This window comes from Mesoplodon densirostris, chromosome 14 (assembly GCF_025265405.1).
Source record: "Mesoplodon densirostris isolate mMesDen1 chromosome 14, mMesDen1 primary haplotype, whole genome shotgun sequence".
NCBI classification, from domain to species: Eukaryota; Metazoa; Chordata; class Mammalia; order Artiodactyla; family Ziphiidae; genus Mesoplodon; species Mesoplodon densirostris.
Window position 1 is genome coordinate 75,066,880 of NC_082674.1, and position 16,413 is coordinate 75,083,292.

Sequence of the window (16,413 nt, forward strand, 5' to 3'; positions counted from 1 at the left end):
GGTAGATCAGATCACAGAGGCCAAGGGCAGGGCCATGCTATCTCCCAGCAGAGCTCTGGGAGGGCGTGTGAGTCGGGATGTATTTGCCCCCAGGGCACTGTGTCTGGGACAGGGAGGTGCCCACTAAACGCTTGCTTGAGTGGGGACCAGTGCTCAATAAATAACACTGCTGTTGGTGCTGCCGATGCTGACTAGGGAGAGCCCCTCCCCCACCCCTCTGCCACGTTCGCTGTCTCCCCGCTCTTCTTTCCCAGTCCCCTCCTTCTTTTTCTTTTTCTTTTTTTTTTTTTTTTTTTTTGCGGTATGGGGGCCTCTCACTGTTGTGGCCTCTCCCGTTGCGGAGCACAGGCTCCGGACGCGCAGGCTCAGCGGCCATGGCTCACGGGCCCAGCCACTCCGCGGCATGTGGGATCCTCCCAGACCGGGGCATGAACCCGTGTCCCCTGCATCGGCAGGCGGACTCTCAACCACTGCGCCACCAGGGAAGCCCCCCCTCCTTCTTTATTCCTTCCCCCTCCTTGCTCCCACCCCCTCCTCCATCCCAGTCTTCCCCCTCCATCACCCCATTTCTCTACTCTCCCTCCTACACCCCCTTATTGCTTTTTCCTCCCCCACCCACCCCCCTCTTTATTTTTCCCCCCTTCCCCACCCACCTGCTTTATTCCTCCTGAGCCCTCCTCTTTCCCAACACATCGTGTCAGCCCCCCCTTCCTCTCTCATCCCTGCCCTCCACCTTATTCCACCCCTTCCCCCTCCAGCACCTTATTCTCTCACCCCCTCCCACCCAATTCTTCTCCTCTCCACCCCCAACCCCACCCCCTGGGCGCTAGGCCTGGCTGGCAGGGGGTTTTGACAGAAGGCTCTCAGGAAGTGCCTTCCCCTCACCTCCTTCCATGGTCCCTCCCTCCCTGGTGGTGAGGGCTTCTGGGGGGCTGCTGAGTGATACTGCCCAGACCAGCATACGACGGGCCCAGGGCTCCCCATCAGCTGTCCCCAGGAAACTGCAAACCTGCCAGCCACAAACCACAGGGTCTGCCCCACCACTGTGCACTTCCCTTGATGCCCTAAACACAATCCCCCACTCTTCACCTCCCCAATCTCCAGCGCCCCTCCAGCCGAATCCTACGTGCCCTCAAGACTCAAGTGTCAGAGACAGTTCATATGGCCATGTATTTGTTTCCTAGGACTGCCACAATAAATTACCACCAACTGGGTGGTTTAAAACAACAAAAATTTACCATCACATTCTGGAGGCCACACGTCTGAAATCAAGGTGTTATCAGGGCCCCAGGAGGTCTGGAGGCTCTAGGGGAAAAATACTTTACCTCTTCCAGCTTCTGGGGGCTGTCAGCAATCCTTGGCTTCCTCAGCTGTGCCCACATGACTCCAATCTCTACCTCTGTCTTCTCTGCGTGTCTATTCCTCTTCTGTCTCTTATGACACTTGTCCTTGGATTTAGGACCCATCCAGGTGATCCAGATTACCTCATTTTAATATCCTTAATAACATCTGTAAAGACCCTTTTTCCAAAGAAGGTAACAGGGTCTAGGGATTTGGATGTGGACATATCTTTTTAGGGGCCACCATTCAAATGTACTCAGGCTATGTCCAAGCTAGAGCTATGTTAACTCAAAGGGAGATAGAGCAGCTATTAAAATTTCAGTTCAAAAGATATAGAGAACAAACTAATGTTTACCAATGGGAAGAGGGGGGAGGGGCAATATAGAGGTGTGGGTGTGGCACGTACAGTGGGCACTGAACTACATTGAATTCAGTCTTTCTTTTCTTTCTTTTTTTTTCCTGAAGAAACATCTTCCATCCCTAAAAGCAAAGGCGGAAATGATTTACTCTCTGTAAATTGGTTAATATATGTAAAGTGCTGGGCCTAGTGTCTGATCCACAGAGATGTAGTCATTATTACCCCGTGACAGGGCATTTTATGCAAGTCCTTTCAGGTTGACTCTGTTACTTGCCCTTTACAACTCTGCAATGTAGGCAAGGCAAACCTTAGGCTGCCCATCTTGTAGAAGAGGAAACTGAGGCCCACAGAGGGGAGATGAGTTGAGGTCTCCCAAGAGTGGCCCAAGGTTCATCCAGTTACATTACAATGCCTCTCTGTGGAGAGGAAGCCCAAGGCAGGGCTGGGATAAGACAGATTTCTGAAAGAGGTGTCACAAGTGGGATTTGGGGGTAGACTAGCTTTTTAGAAATGCTAGGCAAAACATTCTCTGACGTAAATCATACCAATGTTTTCTTAGGTCAGTCTCCAAAAGCAATAGAAATAAAAACAAAATAAACAAATAGGACCTAATCAAATTTACCAGCTTTTGCACAGCAAAGGAAGCCAAAAACACAATGAAAAGACAACCTACAGAATGGGAGAAAATATTTGCAAATGATGTGACCGACAAGGGCTTAATTTCCAAAATATATAAGCAGCTCATACAACTCAACAACAAAAAAAACAAACAACCCAATCAAAAAATAGGCAGAAGGGGCTTCCCTGGTGGCACAGTGGTTGAGAGTCCGCCTGCCGATGCTGGGGACGCAGGTTCGTGCCCCGGTCTGGGAAGATCCCACATGCCGCGAAGCGGCTGGGCCCGTGGGCCATGGCCGCTGAGCCTGCGCGTCCGGAGCCTGTGCTCCGCAACGGGAGAGGCCACAACAGTGAGAGGCCCGCATACCGGAAAAAAAAAAAAATAGACAGAAGACCTAAACAGACATTTCTCCAAAGAAGAAATACAGGTGGCCAATAGGCACATGAAAAGATGCTCAACATTGCTGATTATTAGAGAAATGCAAATCAAAACTATAATGAGGTACCACCTCACACCAGTCAGAATGGCCATCATGAAAAAGTCTACAAATAACAAATGCTGGAATGGGTATGGAGAACAGGGAACCCTCCTACACTGTTGGTGGGGATGTAAGTTGGTGTAGCCACTATGGAAAACAGCATGGAGGTTCCTCAGAAAACTAAAAATAGAATTACCATATGATCTAGTAATCCCACTCCTGAGCATATAACCAGACAAAACTACCATTCAAAATGATACATGTACCCCTATGTTCATAGCAGCACTATTCACAATAGCCAAGACATGGAAATAATCTAAATGTCCATAGACAGATGAATGGATAAAGAAGATGTGGTACATATATACAATGGAATACTGCTGAGCCATAAAAAAGAACAAAATAATGCCATTTGCTGCAACATGGATGGACCTAGAGATTATCATACTAAGTGAAGTAAGTCAGAAAGAGAAAGACAAATACCATATGATATCACTTATATGTGGAATCTAAAATATGACACAAATGAACATATCCATGAAACAGAAACAGACTTACCGACATAGAGAACAGTCTGGTGGTTGCCAAGGGGGAGGGGGTTGGGGGAGGGATGCAATGGGAGGCTGGGGTTAGCAGATGTAAGCTTTTATATATAGAATGGATAAACAACAAGGTTCTACTGTAGAGCACAGAGAACTATATTCAATATCCTATGATAAACCATACTGGAAAAGAATATTAAAATATATATATATGTATAACTGAATCACTTTGCTGTACAGCAGAAATTAACATAACATTGTAAATTAACTATACTTCAATGAAAAATATGGATCGAGAGTTTACACACATAACAGGGTCTCAGTAAGTGTAGCTTATTAAGGTGGAGGATGGGTCCCAGGCTGAAGCCGGGAAGGTGACCCAAGAGACTTGTTGAGACCCAGGAAAGGAGTGTGGAGGCCGGCAGCTAGCAGGAGGCCTGGGTCCTCTCCAGCAATGGGGAGTACGAGCCTGGGCGGGCGTCTTGGCCTGCAAGAGGTCTACCCCTGGGGAAACTGTAGATGTTTCCTATAACAAGAGCAAGAGCCCCCAACAACATCCCTGCGCCAGAGGACATTCTCCCTCAGGGAGGGGTGGACACCAGCCATGCCCTTACGTCCCGGCCACGCCTCTGGTCCCTGGACCATGCCCTCCCTGACGCACCCATCCTGGGTTCTCCATCTGCGCTCCAGTCCACCCGTTGTTGGCAGGTCCAGCACGGTGTGCCCTCGGCCCTCGCGAGGCCACCTCCTCCCTAGAGCCCCGTTCCCTCCCCAGCTAACACGCCCCACCCAGAACCCCTTCAAGTCAAGCCCTCGCTTGGGCCCTCAGGCCATGCCCCTCACGGGTGTCTTCGGCCAGGTCCCCCCACCCCTTGATTCGGACCCTTTGCTTAGGCCACACCCCTTCTTTGAATCTCTGACCTCAGATCTCGCTCTCATCCTCGCCCTTCCTAGTGTGGCTGAGACGCCCCTGCCAGCGTGCTCGTGACTGGGCTCCCCCACTGCCCCTTCTGCATCCCCTGACTGGCACCACAAGAGAGTGTGCATCCTCTTCAGGTCGAGGCGAGAAGGCATGAATCAGACCTGGAGCACGTGGACCTGAGGGGCCGCTGTGGCCACATGTGTGGTGGAACACATCCTCCCCCACCCTTAGGACCCTCCCTCCCAGGGGGCGGGGCAGCGTCCTTCTCTCTGGACCCTGCCTTCCAGGGTAGGGGCGAGAGTTGCCTGAGCTGCAATGGCTACTCTCTTGGGCCTGCAACACCAACATGAGTCCCCCCCTTCTCCCCTTTCTCCTCTGGACCCCAGCCCTCAGACCCTTGGCCCCTTTAGCCATGGGGACAGAGAGGCATAAACCGACTACCAAAGGGCCTCAGCCAGCTGCCTGCCATGTCCTCAGAAACCTGCGAGGGCCATGCCTGCTGATTCGAGTATCTTTGGTTGCCTCATGTATTTTGATATTGTCTGTATATTGGGGGTTCAATTCATATCTGTTCAATGAATGGCTGAAAAAACAAAGCACTGCTTTAATAAATGAATCCATTGTGTGTCAGGTCAGTCTTTGGGGAAATGTGCTAAGTCTCCTGTACTAGTCATTAATGCCATTACCATTATGAGCATTCTGTGGTCAAAATTTTCTTGATCCATTCAAAGTTGAGAGGAAAAGGTAAACATTTTGCAGGGTGCACCTCACAGCCAGAAATCCAACTGCCTCTCCATGGAGTCCGGATGGAGAATCGCCTCGCATCACAGCTTTGGGTGCTGGTTGGCTGGCCCTATCAACTGGCTTAGACACTGGAATGTAACTTCAACTGTTCCTGTTTTCCTGCATGTTTTCTGGTCTTCTTTTCTTGAGACTTTTGCCACCAAGTCTTTCCATTCATTATAAAAATATTGTAGGTCATGTTTGCTGGAGGAGATCTAAAACAAAACACACAGGAACTGTACTGCACAACTAAATGTGTAGCAATTCCTACCGGCTACTCCGTGGGAGGAAATAGAGGCTGATGTTTCTGAGGGGTGAGGACTCTATGTACTTCCCATCAGGAAGGCTTGTCATGTGTGAAATTCATTTTGCCTCGGGGCACCACAGAGTCTCTGGGAAAATCCTTTCCCGCCACATTCTCATAACAATGTAGGTTCTCCACAGCTTTGATTCATCTCTGTGGGATGGAGCCAGTCTTCACCACTTCACCCCGCCCCGCTGCACCACACAGCTTGCAGGATCTTAGTTCCCTGACCAGGGGTCGAACCCGGGCCGTGCGCAGTGAGAGTGCGGAGTCCTAACCACTGGACCGCCAGGGAATTCCCCTTCACCACTTCTTTTGATACCTCTGAGAGACACGGAAGGGAAATGGTGGATCCAATGGATAAGCCCCAGTCAGAACTGTGAAGCGGGTCAAACTTATTTCCAAGAGGTCTTTAAATCTTCTCTAACTTCTGCCATATTCAGGGTTCCCCTTTTGCTTCAGGGGACCCACTTCTCTCTCCCTGCTCTCCCAGAAAGCTGGGTGGGAGGCGATGGTGGCTGGCCAGAATGGGTTACCTGTCCCGGGAGCCTGGCATTTCCAAGGACACTTTTAGGGAAAGCAATACAACTCTTGTGGGGAAATTTAAATCTGCAGAGTTTGGCGGGGATGGGCTGGGGGGGTGGACACTTCACCTCTCATCACACACCATGGCCTCCTTTCTCTGTGGACAGGCTGAGGACCCAACACAGTGCTGGGCAGGACGTGAGGGGCCTTGGAGAGCTGCTTTTCCCCGTGATCAGGAATGTGGGTCCCAAGGGATACAGACCAAGGCACATAATTTCGAGGTGCAATTACTGCAAATGCATAATCTTGTAAACCCTTTGCTTTCTAGTGCCTGCTCCTGGTTAGAGCCACTGTGCTTGAGCCCTCTCACCAGGGGGAGAGTTGAAGTACTTAACAAGTGGTACAGACATACACTGACTATTGAAAATGGCCACTGCTGGAGCAGGGCCCTGGAGGCCCTCTCACCACACCCCTCCGCCCCTCCGCACTAGCCATGAACCCTTCACTTGCTGGGTCACGGGGAAGACTGGGAAGTCTGGGGAGGTCCTGGGAAGGGGCTGTTCACCAACCAACAGAGGCATCTTTCAATATTCTAACCATCGGCGCAGCTGTAGCAGTGTGAACGAGCTAAACATCGGCCTCCTCTCCTCTCCTCCACAGCCTCATCCCGCCCCACACACTTGGAGCTATATTTTGCCTTTCTTTTTGACATCCATATTCCTGTTTTCCAATCTTCCAGCCAGAGACTGTACCACCTCCTCTTTCAGCGGCCCTCAGTATGGGAAGAGGTATGGCCTCACCTACGGTGGCCTTCAGAGGCAAGGATGGCCCAAACCAGGAAACCCCGAACCCAGCTGCGCATCACAACCACAAGGCAGTGTCTGAAAACCAATGGCCTGGGTGATCTGCACGTCTAGGAAGCACGTCAGCTGATGCTGACGCACAACCAGGCTCAGAGGTCCCCACTGTCCTCCTCAATCCAGGGTCAGAGGAAATTCTGGGGCAACGTTGGTACAAAAACCTGTGAGTTCTTGGAAGGAAGGCGGGCGCTAAGAGCTACTCACAACGGCTGTTTCTTCCTGATGTACGTGACCAACGCCAGCAGCAGCAACACTGTGGCCGTGAGGATTCCTGCCACCGAGACAGCTGCGATGCTGATGTCCCTCTGCAGAAAGTGCAGAAGCTGTGCGCGTGGCATACTCCTGCTTGGAACATCTAAATGAGAAGACGCACGGCCGAGTAAACAGAGCGACGACCCTGTATGCCTTTGTAGGGACAACTGGTTGGTTCTGCTTGGAGCCAGAATGAAAACCTTAGCATCTTAGCTGCTGGTTCCACAAGTCCTCTTGGGGAATAAACTGGCTGTGTTTAGGAAAAGATATTCATAACCTTTGATGGTGGAGGTGAGACGCTGAGGGTATGAGCTGGCAAACAGCAAAGCAACCAGTTTGGAGGAGGTGAGGAGAGGAATAGAGGAGAGTGAAGATGGAGGGGGAGACGGGGCCACTACAGGAGGTGAAAAGTCCCGCTACAATGGCTTTTAAGAAAAATGGAATTACCCAACACAGCCATAAATAAATCTAAAAAAAGAAAAATGGAGTCAACAGCCATAAAAAAGAGTGAAATAATGCCATTTGCAGCAACACAGATGGACCTAGAGATTGTCATACTAAGTGAAGTAGGTCAGACAAAGACAAATATCATATGATATCGCTTATACATGGAATCTAAAAAAACGATGCAAATGAACTTATTTACAAAACAGAAACAGACTCACATAGAAAACACATTTATGGTTACCAAAGGGGAAATGGGGGAAGGGAAAAATCAGGAGTTTGGAATTAGCAGATACAAACTACCATATATAAAACAGATAAACAACAAGGTGCTACTGTATAGCACAGGGAACTATATTCAATATCCTGTAATAAACCATAATGAAAAAGAAGCTGAAAAAGAATGTATATGTATGTGTGTGTGTGTGTGTGTGTGTGTGTATGTATAGGTATATTCTGAATCACTTTACTGTATACCAGAAACTAACACAATATTGTAAATCAACTATACTTCAATAAAAAAAAAATGGAGTCAAGTATTCAGTCTGAAGCTTTCACAGGGCAGTGACACAAACCTCTTCTCTGCTGTCCCTCATCCCTCCTCCCGCCCCCCAGCTCCAGGTAATTCTGCCATATACATTATCTGCCTCGGGTGTGTAGGTTTGGGGGAATTTCAAGACATAAGGCAAACATGATGCCAAGATGATCCCAAGCTTTTTCAACCCTTTAGGGACTTGTAGAAACCTTGAGGGTAGATTTGGAATGCCACTACATGTGGGCTTGGGAATACTGTACAAGGCAATCTTAGCTAGATCTCAAAGGAAGGAGTCCTCAGCTGACACTGGGGACTCAGAGCTTCTGTTACCCTATTTGTAATGTGACCCAAAAAAGATAAAGGAATCAGGGAAATGGGGCACAGAGGTACAATGATAGGAATCAGATGTGGAGAGCTGCTGAGGGGAGCCTAGTGATGCAGGCGGGACATACTGGCCAAGGGCCTTCTTGGGTCATGGGGAGAAAACTGAGGCATGTCCAACTTCCTACCTTCATCGATGCTATGTCAAGAGGCAGCAGAATCAAGCAACTTTAAGGGCTCTGTTGGAATAATTCAGCATTTAATTTCTTAGAGTTAGGAAGTGACAACCAGGCATAATTCTGTTAGTGGGTAGCTACATGGAGGGAGTGTCCTGGACTTGGTACCAGCACGTTCCCATGATGGCAAGTTTTTACTCACTCTGAATGGGCCCAGCCTCAAGTAATCCAAGGATGAAGATCAAGGACTAGGTTAACCTTTGGCATTTAATCCCTCCTGTTTGATAGAAAAGCATCAGTGCTCAGTAATGTCAAGGCCTGTGATGATGCTGCCCATGTTATGGATGACCCTGGCTTGTAGAAACAACATCAAAGCAGCATCTTTGGGCTTCCCTGGTGGCGCAGTGGTTGAGAGTCCGCCTGCCGATGCAGGGGACGTGGATTCGTGCCCCGGTCCGGGAAGATCCCACATGCCGCGGAGCAACTAGGCCCGTGAGCCATGGTCGCTGAGTCTGCGCATCCGGAGCCTGTGCTCCACAACGGGAGAGGCCACAACAGTGAGAGGCCCGCGTACCGCAAAAAAAATAAATAAATAAAATAAAATAAAAATAAAAACACCCAGCAGCTGTGATTAGTTCTGTTTTCATGATGAAAGTAACTGCCTCTAGAGTCAAAGTGAGGAGTTAGGATTTTGGAGAAAGGTCCCAATGGACATCAGTGTTTTGTTTTCGTTTCTTTTTTTAACCTAACAAATTCCTGGGTAGACTGAGGCTGTGGTTCTCACCCTGGAGTGTGCTTCAGAATCACCAGGAGGCCTTGTTAAAACACAGACCGCTGGGCTCCACCGCAGAGTTTCTGATTCAGGAAGTCTAGGGTGTGGGGTCTGAGAATGTGCATTTCTCATTTTCCCTGAGTGATGCTTCCGCTGATAATCAGGGAGCACCCTTACACGGCTCAGCCAGAACCTTTCAAATAGTTGCTGAGCCTCTCCGACCCCAGTCTCAACTAGTATAAAATAGAAATAATAAGACCTACCTCACTGATAATATAATGTTCATGAAAACAATTCAGAAACCACAAAATACTATTAAAAAATGTTTCTTGAGGTATGTGGCCAAGATGGCAGAGTGGGAAGACCCTGAGCTCATCTCCTCCCAGGGTCACACCAAAGTCACGACTGTTTCCAGGACAACTGTCTATGAGAATGACCTGAAGACTAGTAGAAAAGACTTCCCACAACTAAAGCTATAAAGAAGGAACCACAGCGAGACAGGGTATAGCCAGTACCCACTCCCCAGGCAAGGTGACCCACACACAGGAGGATAATCACAACTGGTTCTCCCCAAGGAGCAAGGGGTCCAAACCCCACATCAGGATCCCCAGCCCCGGGCTCCTGCACTGGAAGGACGAGCCACCAGAATGCCTGGCTTTGAAGGCCAGCAGGGTTTGCCTACGGAAGACCTAAAGAGCTGTAGGAAACAGACTCTCTTCTTAAAGGACACATGCAAAATCTCACACACTCCGAGCCCCAGCACAGAGGCAATAATTTGAAAGGACACTGGTCATACCCACTTGCTGATCTTGGAGAGGCTCCCAGAGAGGAAGGAGGCAACTGGGAACACAGATGCTGGCAGCAGCCATTTTGGGGATCTTGTCCTACCACAACGACTCTGGGGCTGGCAAGCACCATTTTGGAGTCCTCCCTCTAGTCTGTTAGCGCTGGGGGCCTGCCTGCCCACCAACGGGCTGGCAACAGTCCCAGGACCCCCCCAGTCTGTGCAGCCAGCCACACCAGGCCCCAGCCCCCCAACACCAGCAGGCACCAGGCAGGGCCTGGCAGCCAACCAAGTCAGGGGCCAACTTCACCTACCAGCACATCCACAGCAGCCAGCCCTGCCACAACAAAAGAGCCCACCTGGGCACATAGCTCAAGTGACCAGAGAGGAGTGTGCTGCTGGGCCCCATGGGAAGTCTCATACACAAGGCCACATCTCTAAGATGGGGAAACATAACTGACCTACTTAATACTTAGAAATAAACAGAGAGAATTAGGTAGAACGCGGAGACAAATGAGTATGTTTCAAATGAAGGAATAAGACAAAACCCCCAAAGAAGAACTAACTGAAGTATAGATAAGCAACCTACCTCATAAAGAGTTCAAGGTAATGATCATAAAGATGCTCAACAAACTCAGGAGAAAAATGGAGGAATACAATGAGAAGTTTAAGAAAGAGTTTAAAAATATAAAGAAGAACCAAACAGAGCTGAAGAATGCAATAACTGAAATAAAAAATACGCTAGAAGGAATCAACAGTAAATTAGGTGACACACAGGAATGGATCCACAAACTGGAAGACAGAGGAGTGGAAATCACCCAAGCTGAACATAAAAAAGGAAAAAGAATTTTTTTAAATGAGGATAGTTTAAGAGACCTCTGGGACAACATCAAGCATACTAACATTCACATTGCAGAGGTCCCAGAAAGAGAAGAGTGAAATAAAGGGTCAGAGAACTTATTTGAAGAAATAATAGTTGAAACTTCGCTAACCTGGGAAAGGAAACAGACATCCAGATACAGAAAGCACAGAGTCCCAAACAAGATGAACCCAAAAAGGTCTACACCGAGACATAATTAAAATGGCAAAAATTAAAGATAAAGACTATACTCCAGGGACTTACCTGGTGGTCCAGTGGTTAAGAATCTGCCTCCCAATGCAGGGGATGTGGGTTTGATCCCTGGTCGGGGAACTAAGATCCCACATGCCATGGGGCAACTAAGCCCATGCGCCATAACTACTGAGCACATGGGCCACAACTAGAGAGCCTGTGCACCGCAACTACTGAGCCCATGCGCTCTGGAGCCTGCACGCTCTGGAGCCTGCACACTGCAACTAGAGAGAAGCCCACCTGGCGCAGTGAGGAGCCCACACGCCGCAATGGAAGATCCCGCATGCTGCAACTAAGACCCGATGCAGCCAAAAATAAAATTTAAATAAATATTTTTTTAAAAGACTCCAATAAAAATTTAAAGAAAAAGAAAAAGAAAAAAATAATAAAGATCAAGAGAGGATCCTAAAAGCAGCAAGGGAAAAGCAACTTGCTATGCACAAGGAAACTCCCATAAGACTATCAGCTGACATTTCAGCAGAAACTTTGCAGACCAGAGGGAGTGGGCATGATATGTTCAAAGTGGTGAAAGGAAAAAACCTACAACCATGAATACTCTACCCCGCAAAGCTATCATTCAGATTTGAGGGAGAGATAAAGAGTTTTACAGACACGCAAAAGCTAAAAGAGTTACCACTGAACCAGCTTTACAAGAAAATTTAAAAGGACATCTCTAAGTGGAAAAAAAAAGACCACAACTGGAAATATGAAAATTACAAAAGGAAAAAGCTCATTGGTAAAAGCAAATATACAGTAAGGTAGTGGACCAAAAGACAAAAGCAGTAAAATCATCTACCTCCACGATAAGTAGTTGAGGGATACACAAAACAAAAAGATATAAAATATGATGTTAACAACAGTAAATATGGTGGGGGTGCAGGAGTGGAAATGCAGGATTATTAGAATGCATTCGAACTTAAGAGACCATCAACTTAAAATAATCATATATAGGGAATTCCCTGGCGGTCCAGTGGTTAGGACTCAGCGTTTCCACTGCAGGGGGCACGGGTTTGATCCCTGGTCGGGGAACTAAGATCCTACAAGCCACACAGCATGGCCAAAAAAAATCATATATATATTACATAATATATGTTACAATAAATTTAAGAAGATTGAAATCATATCAAACATCTTTTCTGACCATAATGATAGGAAAAATCAACTACAAGAAAAAAACTGTCAAAAACATAAACATAAAAATTGCCAAAAATACACCCAACATGCACATAAACAACAAATAAGTCACTTTAGAAATTAAAGAGGAAATTAAAAAATACCCAGAGACAAATGAAAATGGAAACACAATGATCCAAAATCAATGGGATGCAGCAAAAGCAGTTCTAAGAGGGAAGTTTATAGCAACATTAGCCTACCTCAGTAAACAAGAAAAATCTCAAATAAACAATCTAAACTTACACCTAAAGGAATTAGAAGAAGAACAAAAAATACCCAAAGTTAGTAGAATAAAAGAAATAATAAAGATCAGAACAGAAATAAATGAAATAGAGACTTAAAAAGCAATAAAAAAAGATTAATGAAATTAAGAGCTCATTCTTTGAAAACATAAACAAAATCGATAAACCATTAGCCAGACTCATCAAGAGAAAAAGAGAGGGCCCAAATAAATAAAATCAGAAACGAATTAGAAGTTACACTTGACACCACAGAAACACAAAGGATTATAAGAGATTACTATGAATAATTATATGCCAATAAAATGGACAACCTAGAAGAAATGGATAAATTCCTAGAAACATATAATCTCCCAAGACTGAATCAGGAAGAAAAAGAAAATCTGAACAGAACAGTTACCAGTAATAAAATTGAATAAGTAATTAAAAAAAAAAACAACTCCCAACAAGCAAAAGTTCAGGACCAGATGGCTTCACAGGTGAATTTGACCAAATATTTAAAGAAGAGCTAATCCTATCCTCAAATTTTGCCAAAAAATTGCAGAGGAAGGAATGCTTCTGAACCCATCTATGATGCCAGTATCACCCTGATACGAAAACCAGATAGAGACACCACAAAAAAGGAAATTCAGTGATGAACATAGATGCGAAAATCCTCAACAAAATTAGCAAGCTGAATACAACAATATATTAAATGGATCATACACCATGATCGAGTGGGATTTGTTCCAGAGATACAACAATGGTTCAATATCTGCATAAATCAATCAATGTGATACAGCACATTAACAAATTGAAGAATAAATACCATATGATCCTCTCAATAGATGCAGAAATACCTTTTGACAAAATTCAACATCTCAACAAAGTGGGTGTAGAGGGAACATACCTCAACATAATAAAAGCCATATATGACAAGCCCACAGTTAACATAATACTCCATGGTGAAAAGCTGAAAGAGTTTCCTCAAAGATCAGGAACAAGACAAGGATGCCTACTCTGTCCATTTTTATTCAACACAGTATTGGAAGTCCTAGCCAGAGAAATCAGACAAGAAAAAGAAATAAGAGGAATTCAAATTGGAAAGGAAGAAGTAAAACTGTCACTGTTTGCAGATGACATGATACTATACATAGAAAATCCTACACACACACACACCCAAAACTATTAAAATTAATAAATGAATTCAATAAAGTTGCAGAATACAAAATTAATATACAGAAATCTGTTGCATTTTGTACAGTAACAAAGAACTATCAGAAAGTGAATTACAAAAACAACCCCATTTACAAATGCTTTAAAAAGAATAAAATACCTAGAAACAAATCTTACCAAGGAGGTAAAAGACTATACTTGGACAACTACAAGACTTTGATGAAAGAAACTGAAGACAACATAAACAAATGGAAAGATATACCATGCAGTCTACAGATTCACTGCAATCCCTATCAAAATACCAATGGCATTTTTCACAGAACTAGAACAAATAATTCTAAAATTTGTATGGAAAAAAAGAATGAAATATTGCCATTTGCAGCAAATGGATGGACCTAGAGATTATCATAATGAATGAAGTAAGCCAGACAGAGAAAGACAAATATTATATTATATCACTTCGATGTGGAATAGAAAAAACAATACAAATGAGCTTATTTACAAAACAGAAACAGACTCACAGACATAGAAAACAAACTTATGGTTACCAAAGGGGAAAAAGGTGGAGGAGGGATAAATTAGGAGTATGGGATTAATAGATACACACCACTATATGTAAAACAGATAAACAACAAGGATTTACTGTATAGTACATGGAACTATATTCAATACCTTGTAATAACCTATAATGTAAAAGAACCAAGAAAAAAAGTATATATATATATATAAAACTGTATCACTTTGCTGTACACCTGAAACTAATACAATATTGTAAATCAACTATACTTCAATCAATCAATCAATCAATGAAATGAGGAAAAAATAAAATAAAATTTGTATGAAAACACAAAAGACCCTGAACAGCCAAAACAATCTTGAGAAAGAAGAACAAAGCTGGAGTATCATGCTCCCTCATTTCAAACTATACTACAAAGCTACAGTACTGGCATAAAAACAGACACAAAGACAAATGGAACAGAACAGAGAACCCCTAAATAAACCTATGCACTTATGGTCAATCTATGACAAAGGAGGCAAAAATATACAATGGAGAAAAAACAGCCTCTTTTTTTAAATAAATTCATTTATTTTATTTATTTTTGGCTGCTTTGGGTCTTCATTGCTGTGCACAGGCTTTCTCTAGTTGTGGTGAGCGGGGGCTACTCTTCGTTGCGGTGCAGGGGTTTCTCCTTGCAGTGGCTTCTCTTGTTGTGGAACATGGGCTCTAAGAGCACGGGTTTCAGTAGTTGTGGCACGCAGGCTCAGTAGTTGTGGCTCGCGGGCTCTAGAGTGCAGGCTCAGTAGTTGTGGTGCATGGGCTTAGTTGCTCTGCGGCATGTGGGATCTTCCCAGACTGGGGCTCAAACCCGTGTCCCCTGCATTGGCAGGCGGATTCTTAACCACTGCGCCACCAGGGAAGCCCAAGACAGCCTCTTTAATAAATTGTGTTGGAAAAACTGGACAGTGACACATGCAAAAGAATCAAACTGGAGTACTTTCTCACTCCATGAACAAAAATAAACTCAAAACAGATTAAAGACTTAAATATAAGACCTAAAACCATAAAACTCCTAGAAGAAAAAATAGGCAGTTAGCTCTTTGACACCAGTCTCAGCTATATGCCTCCTCAGGCAAGGGAAACAAAAGCAAAAGCAAACAAATGAGACCTAATCAAACTAAAAAGCTTTTGCAGGGCTTTCCTGGTGGCGCAGTGGTTGAGAGTCCACCTGCCAATGCAGGGGACACGGGTTCGTGCCCAAGTCTGGGAAGATCCCGCATGCTGCGGAGTGGCTGGGCCCGTGAGCCATGGATGCTGAGCCTGTGTGTCCGGAGCCTGTGCTCTGCAGTGGGAGAGGCCACAGCAGTGGGAGGCCCACGTATTGCAAAAAAAAAAAAAAAGCTTTTGCACAGCAAAATGAAAAAGCCACTTACTGAATGGGAGAAGACATTTTCAAATAACATATCTGATAAGGGGTTAATATCCAAAATATACAAAGAACATATACACCTCAATATCAAACAAACAACCTGATTTTAAAATAAGCAGAAGACCTGGATAAACATTTTTTCCAAAGAGGACAGGCAGATGGCCAACAGACACAAGAAAGGATCCTCAACAGCACTAAACATCAGGGAAATGAAAATCAAAACCATGATATCACCTCACATCTGTCAGAATGGCTATTACCAAAAAGACAAGAGATAACAACTGTTGGCAGGGATATGGAGAAAAGGGAACACTTGAACACTGTTGGTGGAAATGTAAATTGGTGCAGCCACTATGGAAACAGTATGGAGGTTCCTCAAAAAATTTAAAATGGAACTATCATATGATACAGCAATTCCACTTCTGGATATTTTTCCAAATAAAACAGCAACACTAATTTGAAAAGATATATGCACCCCTATGTTCACCGCAGCATTATTTACAATAGCCAAGATATGGAAGCAACAGAAATGTCCATCAATAGAGGAATGGGACTTCCCTGATGGTCCAGTGATTAAGACCCTGTGCTTCCAATGCAGGAGGTGCAGGTTTGGTCCCTGGTCGGAGAACTAAGATCCCACATGCTGTGGGGTGCGGCCAAAATCAAAAACAAGAACAAAATAGAGGAATGGATAAAGAAGATGTCATATATATATTTTATACACACACACACACACACACACACACACAATGGAGTCTTACTCAGCCATAAAAAAGAATGAAGTCTTGCCA

The 16,413-nt window shown here is 45.2% G+C and overlaps 1 long non-coding RNA gene across 1 annotated transcript in view; it reads right to left on the minus strand.

The window, feature by feature from the left end:
- LOC132501170 (uncharacterized) overlaps positions 1-16,413 on the minus strand; it is a 38,599-nt gene that overhangs the window by 2,356 nt on the left and 19,830 nt on the right. The gene's annotated exons all lie outside the window — the stretch shown is intronic.